This window comes from Crinia signifera, chromosome 1 (assembly GCF_055691185.1).
Source record: "Crinia signifera chromosome 1, ASM5569118v1, whole genome shotgun sequence".
Lineage (NCBI taxonomy): Eukaryota > Metazoa > Chordata > Amphibia > Anura > Myobatrachidae > Crinia > Crinia signifera.
Genome location: NC_139217.1, coordinates 51,319,077 through 51,330,581, shown reverse-complemented (window position 1 = coordinate 51,330,581; position 11,505 = coordinate 51,319,077). Strand labels below are relative to the sequence as shown.

At 47.4% G+C, this 11,505-nt stretch overlaps 1 protein-coding gene across 2 annotated transcripts in view; it reads left to right on the top strand.

The window, feature by feature from the left end:
* SLC75A1 (solute carrier family 75 member 1) overlaps positions 1–11,505 on the top strand; it is a 53,968-nt gene that overhangs the window by 1,458 nt on the left and 41,005 nt on the right. The window contains exon 1 of one of the 2 annotated variants that reach the window (XM_083151697.1): positions 4,231–4,308. The exons of the other annotated variant lie outside the window; for it this stretch is intronic. The gene's annotated coding sequence lies outside the window, so the exon portion shown is untranslated. Of the gene's footprint in view, positions 1–4,230; positions 4,309–11,505 lie in introns of those variants that run through there. 2 annotated transcript variants of the gene reach the window in all.

Here is an 11,505-nt window from a genome sequence, read left to right as displayed (position 1 = left end):
CAAACACAGAATCGCCATAAAACTTGGCGATTCTGGCTCATTGAATACCGCCCTATACGGTCTGTATGGTCTGGGCACTGGCAGAGCCGAATTTCCCATTAGGCACGTGCCTAGGGGCGGCACATGTTTGGGGGCGGCACTTGGATGCCTGTGATAGTACTGTCAGCCCAAAATGTACCAATAACTGCAAAATATCCACTGTACTGTACTATATTCCATCTTAAATAGAGTGTAAATGGATAGGACATGCAGATACTGCCCCTATAAACTGTCCTACTTAGTAAACATTATTGTTGTGCCTAGGGGCGCCCTCATCCCTAAATCCGCCCCTGGGCACTGGTATTACGCATCTAACACTATACGGTCTGTATGGTCTGGGCACTGGTATCACGTATCTAACACAACACAGTCTGTATGGTCTGGGCACTGGTATCACGTATCTAACACGACACAGTCTGTATGGTCTGGGCACTGGTATCACGTATCTAACACGACACAGTCTGTATGGTCTGGGCACTGGTATGTATCTAACACGACACAGTTTGTATGGTCTGGGTACTGGTATCACGTATCTAACAAGACACAGTCTGTATGGTCTGGGCACTGGTATCATGTATCTAACAAGACACAGTCTGTATGGCCTGGGCACTGGTATCACGTATCTAACACGACGCAGTTTGTATGGTCTGGGCACTGGTATCACATATCTAACACAATGCAGTCTGTATGGTCTGGGCACTGGTATCACGTATCTAACACAATGCAGTCTGTATGGTCTGGGCACTGGTATCACGTATCTAACACTATACAGTCTGTATGGTCTGGGCACTGGTATCACGTATCTAACACAATGCAGTCTGTATGGTCTGGGCACTGGTATCCCGTATCTAACACGACGCAGTCTGTATGGTCTGGGCACTGGTATCATGTATCTAACACAACGCAGTCTGTATGGTCTGGGCACTGGTATCACGCATCTAACACTATACGGTCTGTATGGTCTGGGCACTGGTATCACGTATCTAACACTATACGGTCTGTATGGTCTGGGCACTGGTATCACGCATCTAACACTATACAGTCTGTATGGTCTGGGCACTGGTATCACGCATCTAACACTATACGGTCTGTATGGTCTGGGCACTGGTATCACGTATATAACACTATACGGTCTGTATGGTCTGGGCACTGGTATCACGCATCTAACACTATACGGTCTGTATGGTCTGGGCACTGGTATCACGCATCTAACACTATACGGTCTGTATGGTCTGGGCACTGGTATCACGTATCTAACACTATACGGTCTGTATGGTCTGGGCACTGGCAGAGCCGAATTTCCCATTAGGCACGTGCCTAGGGGCGGCACATGTTTGGGGGCGGCACTTGGATGCCTGTGATAGTACTGTCAGCCCAAAATGTACCAATAACTGCAAAATATCCACTGTACTGTACTATATTCCATCTTAAATAGAGTGTAAATGGATAGGACATGCAGATACTGCCCCTATAAACTGTCCTACTTAGTAAACATTATTGTTGTGCCTAGGGGCGCCCTCATCCCTAAATCCGCCCCTGGGCACTGGTATTACGCATCTAACACTATACGGTCTGTATGGTCTGGGCACTGGTATCACGTATCTAACACAACACAGTCTGTATGGTCTGGGCACTGGTATCACGTATCTAACACGACACAGTCTGTATGGTCTGGGCACTGGTATCACGTATCTAACACGACACAGTCTGTATGGTCTGGGCACTGGTATGTATCTAACACGACACAGTTTGTATGGTCTGGGTACTGGTATCACGTATCTAACAAGACACAGTCTGTATGGTCTGGGCACTGGTATCATGTATCTAACAAGACACAGTCTGTATGGCCTGGGCACTGGTATCACGTATCTAACACGACGCAGTTTGTATGGTCTGGGCACTGGTATCACGTATCTAACACAATGCAGTCTGTATGGTCTGGGCACTGGTATCCCGTATCTAACACGACGCAGTCTGTATGGTCTGGGCACTGGTATCATGTATCTAACACAACGCAGTCTGTATGGTCTGGGCACTGGTATCACGCATCTAACACTATACGGTCTGTATGGTCTGGGCACTGGTATCACGTATCTAACACTATACGGTCTGTATGGTCTGGGCACTGGTATCACGCATCTAACACTATACGGTCTGTATGGTCTGGGCACTGGTATCACGCATCTAACACTATACGGTCTGTATGGTCTGGGCACTGGTATCACGCATCTAACACTATACGGTCTATATGGTCTGGGCACTGGTATCACGTATCTAACACTATACGGTCTGTATGGTCTGGGCACTGGTATCACGTATCTAACACTATACGGTCTGTATGGTCTGGGCACTGGTATCACATATCTAACACTATACGGTCTGTATGGTCTGGGCACTGGTATCACGCATCTAACACTATACGGTCTGTATGGTCTGGGCACTGGTATCACGCATCTAACACTATACGGTCTGTATGGTCTGGGCACTGGTATCACGTATCTAACACTATACGGTCTGTATGGTCTGGGCACTGGCAGAGCCGAATTTCCCATTAGGCACGTGCCTAGGGGTGGCACATGTTTGGGGGCGGCACTTGGATGCCTGTGATAGTACTGTCAGCCCAAAATGTACCAATAACTGCAAAATATCCACTGTACTGTACTATATTCCATCTTAAATAGAGTGTAAATGGATAGGACATGCAGATACTGCCCCTATAAACTGTCCTACTTAGTAAACATTATTGTTGTGCCTAGGGGCGCCCTCATCCCTAAATCCGCCCCTGGGCACTGGTATCACGCATCTAACACTATACGGTCTGTATGGTCTGGGCACTGGTATCACGTATCTAACACAACACAGTCTGTATGGTCTGGGCACTGGTATCACGTATCTAACACGACACAGTCTGTATGGTCTGGGCACTGGTATCACGTATCTAACACGACACAGTCTGTATGGTCTGGGCACTGGTATCACGTATCTAACACGACACAGTCTGTATGGTCTGGGCACTGGTATCACGTATCTAACACGACACAGTTTGTATGGTCTGGGTACTGGTATCACGTATCTAACACGACACAGTCTGTATGGTCTGGGCACTGGTATCACGTATCTAACACGACGCAGTTTGTATGGTCTGGGCACTGGTATCACGTATCTAACACAATGCAGTCTTTATGGTCTGGGCACTGGTATCCCGTATCTAACACGACGCAGTCTGTATGGTCTGGGCACTGGTATCATGTATCTAACACGACGCAGTCTGTATGGTCTGGGCACTGGTATCATGTATCTAACAAGACACAGTCTGTATGGTCTGGGCACTGGTATCACGTATCTAACACGACGCACTCTGTATGGTCTGGGCACTGGCATCACGTATCTAACACGACACAGTCTGTATAGTCTAGGCCAGGGGTGGGGAACCTCAGGCCCTGGGGCCGTATGCGGCCCCCGTAGCTGGTTTGAGTGGCCCTCCCACCCGTTCCCAGGAGTCAAGTACAGGGAAATTCTCGCAAGAAGTAGGTAGTTCTTGCAAGATTCCTCTTAATTAACAGCAGCCAGAGACTGTCAGTCCTATTCAGTGGCAGCCGCCAGAGCGTCAAATGGCTGCAGCAGGACAATTTGTAAGAGAAATTTTTACATATGGCCCCCAAAGGATTTTTTCCCCATACAAACGGCCCTTGGCACAAAAAAGGTTCCTCACCCCTGGTCTAGGCACTGGTATGTATCTAACACAACACAGTCTGTATGGTCTGGGCACTGGTATCATGTATCTAACACTACAGAGTTTGTGTGGTCTGGGCACTGGTATCGCTTATCTAACATGACACAGTCTGTGTGGTCTGGGCACTGGTATTTAGGCCTCCATACACTATGCAATTTGGGCCTGATTTCACCTGATTCTGGCGTATCGGGCCGGTAAATCAGCCCAAAGAGCATGTGCATGACATCCGATCTGATCAGATGCGCGGTCCCGTGCTTTTTAGCACCGGCGATGTATCGCATCCAATGTGGGGGGAAAGACAGGCCGAGGAAGCCCGGAGGGGAGGGGGGAGTGTGTGCCTTGGGGCGACACCGAGAGCAGGGCGGGGGTTAGCTGGTAGGAGGGAGTCGAGTGGTGGGCGAATTAAAAAAACAAAACAAAAAAAACATACAATTGAATAGGCCAGCCCGGCTCTCGGCCCCTCCCTCTGGCTCTTGACGCCCCCCACCCGCTTCCTCTGCCAACGTATGCAGTCTGTATGGTCTGGGCACTGGCCTGTAAGTATACCTTTGCTGGGTATGGGGTATCACATATCTAATGCTGTGTACACACGGTGCGATTTGCACTATCAATTTTGACTATATTGTCAAAATCGATAGCAAGTTAGCGCAAATCACACCTTCTAATGTGTATGGGGCTCAACCGGCTGGTCGTTTCTTTTAAAGGAAATGTGAGACATGCAGAAACAGCCAGTATTTACCCTGCATGCAAATATAATGAATACATTAGTTTGCACCTCTTGCATTGCAACATGGTTTGTCCAGGTGCACAGTTACTTATACCGCTTTCAGACCGCACTCTAGACCCGGGTTATTGCCGTGTTCTTGCGGCCCCAACACGGGTCAAGGTGCGGTCTGAAAAGGCCACCACGGGTCGAGCAACACGGGTGTTCAACCCTGGTATTGACCAGGGTTGAACACGGCTATGACTCGTGTGAAGTGCAGTGTGAATGGGTGCCTGGGTCAAGCGACCCGTGTCCCGTTCACAGTATGGAGGAGGCAGCGCTGTCAGCTCCAAGTACTGCCTCTTCCCGAGCCCCCGATGACGCGCCGCCGCCCAGCTCCGCCCCATGTGACGTCACCGACTCGGCAATATGCCATGTCGGTGTCTGAACTTTCAGACCACAATGCCGTGTTGCTCTGGGGATGGGACCCGTGTCCTAATCCCGTGGGCGACACGGCATTTGCGGTCTGAAAGTAGTATTACTCTCTTTGGCATATATTCAATGCCGTGGGCGAGCGGTGACTGTGAGCAGGACTTTTTGCTCGCAGTCACCGCTCACCCTGTCAGTATTCAACTGACCCCCCCTCATATGCAAATTCCCCCTCGCTCCGTGTTTTGAGCGAGGGGGAATTTGCGAATGTGCCTCCAAAAGCTGCGAGAATCGAGGCTAATTACAGCGAGTTTGCTGCACTAGCCTCGGCTCTCGCAGTTTAGGGGAATCCTCGCCGTTCTGTGACTGCGAGGATTCCCCCGGAACGTTGCATAGTGCGAGCGGCCGGCGCGGGGGTTAAACTGCGAGGATCACTGTTTTTTTGTGATCCTCGCAGTTTAACCCCCTCGCCGGCTGCTCGCACCGGCATTGAATACCTGCCTTTGTTTTTTTGTTTACTCCCACCCTTTATTACAGGTATTGTCTGGCTAGTGTATATCGGCCTAATTCACACCTTTTAACAAGGATGACATTTTTGCAAATGGAAAAACCATGCTGCACTGCAGGTGGGGCAGATGTAACATGTGCAGAGAGCGTTAGATTTGGGTGGGGTGAATTGAAACTGAAATCTAATGCTGCCCATACATATGTGAGATATCGCATGCAATCATTCGATTTTGACCACATCTGGCAGATAAATCAAATGATTGTATGCATTTTTAACCCCTTCCCGACATTGCCTTTTATGCTAATTTTTTTTTTTTTTTTCCTCCTTGCGTTCAAATAAGCGTAACTTTTTTAATTTTCCGGCTATATAGACACATGAGGGCTTTTTTTTTGCGGGACAAGTTGTACTTTGTAATGGTACCATTTACTATACCGTATAATATTCTGGGGAATCAGGAAATAATTCAATGTGGGGGAAAAAAAAAAAAAAAACGCCATTCCACAATTTTGCGCTGGTTACGGTTTTTTTGGAGTTCATAGTTCGTTTAAAATGATGGGTTATCTTTATGCTATGGGTCGTTACGATTCTGGTGATACCAAACTTATATAGTTTTCGTTATGTTTTACCACTAAAAAAAAAAATCGCAACTTTTACGTTTTTTCTAATTTGCGTTGCGTCGCCATGTTCTGCGGCTTATAACTTTTTTATTTTTCCACCTACGGACCTGGGTGAGGGCTCATTTTTTGCGGGCTGAAGTGTACTTTTTAATTAATTTAATTATGGGATATGGGCGACTTTCTGATCTCTTTTAGTTATTTTTTTTTGGGTACGCGATGCGACCAAAAAACGTAGTTTTGGCGTTTGGAATTATTTTCCGTTTACGCCTTTAACCGTGCGGGATAACTAATGTTATATTTTAATAGATCGGACTTTTAGGAACGCGGCGATACCAAATATGTTTATTTTTTTTATTTTTTATTTTTTTTATTTGTGAAATGGGGAAAGGGGGGTGATTTGAACTTTTAATATTTTTTTATTTTTTTTTTATTTTTACAAGGCCCCCTAGTGTACTTGACCACTAGGGGGCGCGATCGCCTGTACTAGGTTCAGCCATAGAGCTCTATGGCTGAACGTAGTGATTTTATGCACTTCCTATTACATCCTGCCTGAGGCAGGATGTAATAGGTATGCATACACGGCCAGCACAGGGGTCTACATTAGACCCCTGGCTACCATGGCAACCGATCGGCACCCTCCGATCTCGCTGCGGGGGGCCCCGATCGGCGCCGGAGGGGGGCGCCCCCCCTCCGATCAGCTATTTAAGCACTGCGGTCGCTTTGCCCGCGGTGCTTAAAGGGTTAAACGGCCACGATCGGCGAACTCGCCGCTCGTGGCCGTGAGAGCAGGGACCTGGCTGTAATATACAGCCATTACCTGCTCTCTTTCAAGCCAGCTCACTCCGTGAGCTGGCTTGATTCCCCCTCAACCGACATATGACGTAAATGTACGTCATATGTCGGGAAGGGGTTAAGGGGACATTCGATGCGATGCGCAGGCACGCTGGTCGAATGTCGGGTCTCAAGATCTTATGTGTTGCACATAATATTTATCGAATTGCAGGAGCAATCGCATGTGGTTTTTAACCACATGCCATGCTCGATTGAAATCCGCAGGTGGGGGGTGGAGGGAACGCTTTTTCATTGGTGTGGGGATGGAGAGAGGTGGCGGCAGAAGTGTTTAAAACACTGGGCAGACCTCTGATTGGCCAAGCTTTCTCAGCCAATCAGAGGGCTGCCCAGTGTTTAAAAACTTCTGCTGCCACCGATGACCTCCGCCGCCTGCTAGCGCTACTGTGGCCATCTCAGCCAATCAGAGGGCTGCCCAGTGTTTTAAACACTTCTTTTTTTTGAATTCGTATTTTTTATTATTGAAATTTTAACAGGTTACAGAGAAAAAAAAAAAACAGTAGTACAAAATTATCATATTTTGCAGCGTACAATCGGTATAAGTTCAGTTTCATTAAGTAAGGATACACAAACGGCACAGGTCAAAGAGACATGTATTGGTCCCTGCAGAGTTAAACATTTACAGTTGCATACAGATTATAAAGGTAATGCACAATGCATGCGTTCCCTTCAACCGCTTCACTTGGCAGATACAGTGTGACTATAGGAATCTTAGTTGGCATATATAGAAGAGGTCCATCTGTCCCAGACCTTTTTGTGCTTCTTTTCCACGCCCCTAGCCAAATATACATATCTCTCATGCTCTACGGTTTCATTAACTAGTGACACCCAGGATGGGAAGGATGGGCCTGTAGGGGCAAGCCATGTACGTGCTATGCACACCTTGGCTAGTGTACATAGGTTGACAATATATTTACGAGTATTGGGATCTAGGATTTCATCTTCAATGGCAGCTAGCAGACAGGTTGTTGGAGTCAGTATATCTGCAGGAATACCCGTGGATATTATTGCCCGAGAGGTTTTCCTCCAAAATTTCTCCACCTCTGGACATGCCCATAAAAGGTGAATAAAGTCAGCGTTCAGCGTGGAGCATTTGGGACATTTTGAGTCACTCCTGCCCCCCATACTCTGAATTCTGACGGGTGTCAAGTAGACCCTATAAAATATATAAAGCTGTATCTGTTGGAATCGCGCCGAGGTGGTGGAGCGCCTGGCGCCGGACATGGCTAATTCCCATATTTCCTGGGAGAGCGGCCCAACGTCCCGCTCCCAGCTAGTTCTAAGGTGAGTAAGGTCTTCTACATGGTACGCTGTGATGAGGGCACTATATGATTTAGATACCTGGTGTCTACCTCTCACCTCCAGTAGCATTTTTTTAACCGAAGAGGCCTGAACACGAATAGCTCCACGTTGGAGTTGCAAGCTGCATGCGTGTTTTAATTGAATATAGCGAAATAATTGCGTATCTGGGACATTGTAGTCCACCTGTAATTGCTGGAAAGATTTAATTTTCCCATCAGAGAATAATTGACCTAAAGTGGATACTCCACGTCTTCTCCATGCCGCAGCCAGATCACCCTCTACAAGCTCCTGGAGCCCCCTTGTTCCAAACAAAGGGGTATCTGGATCCCACCCCTCCGCGCCCAAGACCTGAGTTGTCCTTTCCCAGATCAGTTGTGCCTGCTTAACAATGGGTATGCTACTTATCACCCTACTTCCTGACAGCAGGATCTGTAGTGGTGACATCTCAGGGAAAATTGTCTCAAACATCCTGGTAGGGAGGGTCTCTTGAGAACTGTCACCCACCCATTCACAGAGATGTGCTAACTGAGCAGCTAGGTAGTACAGCCTAAAATGGGGCACTGCCATACCTCCCCTATCGCGTGCACGCGTTAAGTAGTTCAGGCTAATTCTCACCCTTTTGTTCACCCAGATGATCGAGGAGAGTACGCTATCAATTACTTTAAAGGTGGAGTGCGGGATGTAAACAGGGGAATGCTGTAGGATGTATAACAGTTTGGGTTGCGCAATCATTTTGACAAGACTTATTCTACCAGATACAGATAATGGGAGCTTCCCCCAGACAGATATTCGTGACTTGAGGTAGTCAATTTGTGGGCTAAGATTTAAGGGAATATACAGGGCAGGTGTGTTAGAAATCCAGATACCAAGGTACTTGAATTTGTCTACCCACTTTAGCGGCATAGTTATGCTGGGATTATTGGGTGGGGGTCCTCTATGTGGGAGGATGCAAGATTTGTCCCAATTAATTTTGAGACCTGAGTAGGTACCAAATGTGTTGACCAAGTCTAGCAAGGCGGGCATGGATTCTTCATATCTCGAGATAAAGAGCAGGATATCATCTGCATAAAGCGCTATTTTCTCAGCCACTCCCCCAACCGTAAACCCTCTCACATCCGTACATGATCTGATCCGGCATGCCAGTGGTTCAATTGTCAGGGCAAACAGTGCTGGGGATAGTGGACAGCCCTGCCTAGTGCCCCGGAAGAGGGGGAATGAGTCAGAGGTGAAACCATTGACTGAGACCCGAGCCCGCGGTGCAGAATATAGCAGTTTGACCCATTTGATAAAATCTTGGCCAATTCCAAATTTCGCCATGGTGCCCCACAGGAACGCCCATTCCACAGAATCAAACGCCTTGGCAGCGTCGAGCGAAACTATAATAGATTTGGAGGGGTCCCTGCGAGGCACCTGGAGAAGGGTATATAGCCTACGGATATTTATTGTTGTGGACTTGCCAGGCATAAAACCTGTCTGGTCGCTGTGGATAATTTGGTGTATTACTGAGTTTAGCCTCATTGCTAGTACTTTGGCTAGGATTTTGACATCTGTCGGCAGCAAAGATATGGGCCTGTAAGACTCGACCTTCTTCGGATCTTTATCGGGTTTTGCTATAACTATAATTAGCGCCTCTGTCATGGAGGCCGGGAGTGAGTTGCTGTGAAAGATGTCATTAAAAGTGGACAGCAGCTTGGGGGCAAAAAAGTCAATGTGTTTTTTGTATAATTCTAATGGTAGCCCATCTAGGCCAGGTGCCTTTCTATTGGGAAAAGATTTTATGGCTGCCTCAATCTCATCCAGATGAAGTGGTGCGTCCAGAAGGTCTCTCGCCTCCTGCGACAGTGTAGGCAGAGAAGTACTGTCCAGATAATCCTCAATCTCCGCTGCGGAACAGGTCAAACTAGAGGAGTAAAGGCCGCCATAAAATACCTCAAACTGATGTGCAATGTCGGGAGTGGTCGTATGTTGATCTCCTGTCTCATCCACTATCAAGGGAATAGCGGAGGTGTTGCTTTCCCCCCTTGCCAATCGTGCAAGAAAACTGCCCGGCCTATCCCCTGACGCATATTGCAAGTGATTAGTAAACATTATTTTAAACTTAGCCTTCTCTGTCAGATGCGCCGTCCAATCTTTCTGGGCTAGTAACCATCTATCTCTTGAGGTAGTCAGTCCATCAGTCATATAACTAAGCTCTAGGGATCTGCACGTGGCCTCCAGTTGCAGCTCTCTCTGTTTATAGGAATTTTTGAGAGTGGCAACAGCTTTAATCAGGGTGCCTCTAAGGAATGCCTTAAAAGCATCCCAGATCATTGGTGCACTTGCCGATTCCCTATTATTTTCAAAGAACTCCTGCCAGGCCCGCTCGAGTTCTGTGCCACTTCCCAGTCTGTCTAACCAAAAGGGATTCAGTTTCCAGTGCATCTTACCTCTTAGCCCACCAGCGTCTATGCACAGTGTCAGGGGGGAGTGGTCCGATATCCCTCTAGTATCATATCCAATAGATTGTAGTCGCGGGAGAATATCAGATGTTACCAGGGCCAGGTCGATTCTAGAGAGCACTGAATGGGATGCAGAGTAGCAGGAGTATTGCCTGACGTTGGGATTTCTATGCCTCCACGCGTCACAGAGGCCCAAGCCCTCCAATAATGCTTTAAATTGGCCGTTAGTGCGCCTCTGGGGGTCACCTCTAACCGTATACCTATCCAGTTGTGAGTCTAATACATTATTAAAATCACCCATCACTACCACTGGGGTATCAGGGTAGCCTGCCATAAAGTCTGCCGCCTCTTTAAGAACCTCATGCGAGTAAGGGGGAGGGATATACACACCAATAATTATCAAGGGGAGGGAGTACAATTTGCAATAGACGAACACCGATCTGCCCTTAGGGTCTATGCGTACTTTCTCAGGGTGAAACGGTAGTGATTTACGGACTAGAAGAGATACACCCCTCGAAGTAGTCGTGAAAGTAGAGTGACCCGTCCACCCCACCCACGGTTTTTTAAGGGATAAAGTCTTGGGGCCCGTCAAGTGCGTTTCCTGCAGACACACAACGTCCGCTTTATATTGTTTTATCTGCCGTAGAACCAAAGCTCTTTTAATTTTATCATTTAGTCCCCGGACGTTCCAGGAGACCATTCTAACTAAATTGGAAGTCAGTTTAAAAGGTGTAGCATTGACAATAATCTAGAAATATGAGTTTACACATCTTGGACATGCACTCTAGGTTACCAACTGCATCATCTCCACATTTCCCCTTGTACCTCTTATATACCATATATTTGACCGGACGCTGCCAACAATATAAACACAAGCTTAATTCCCC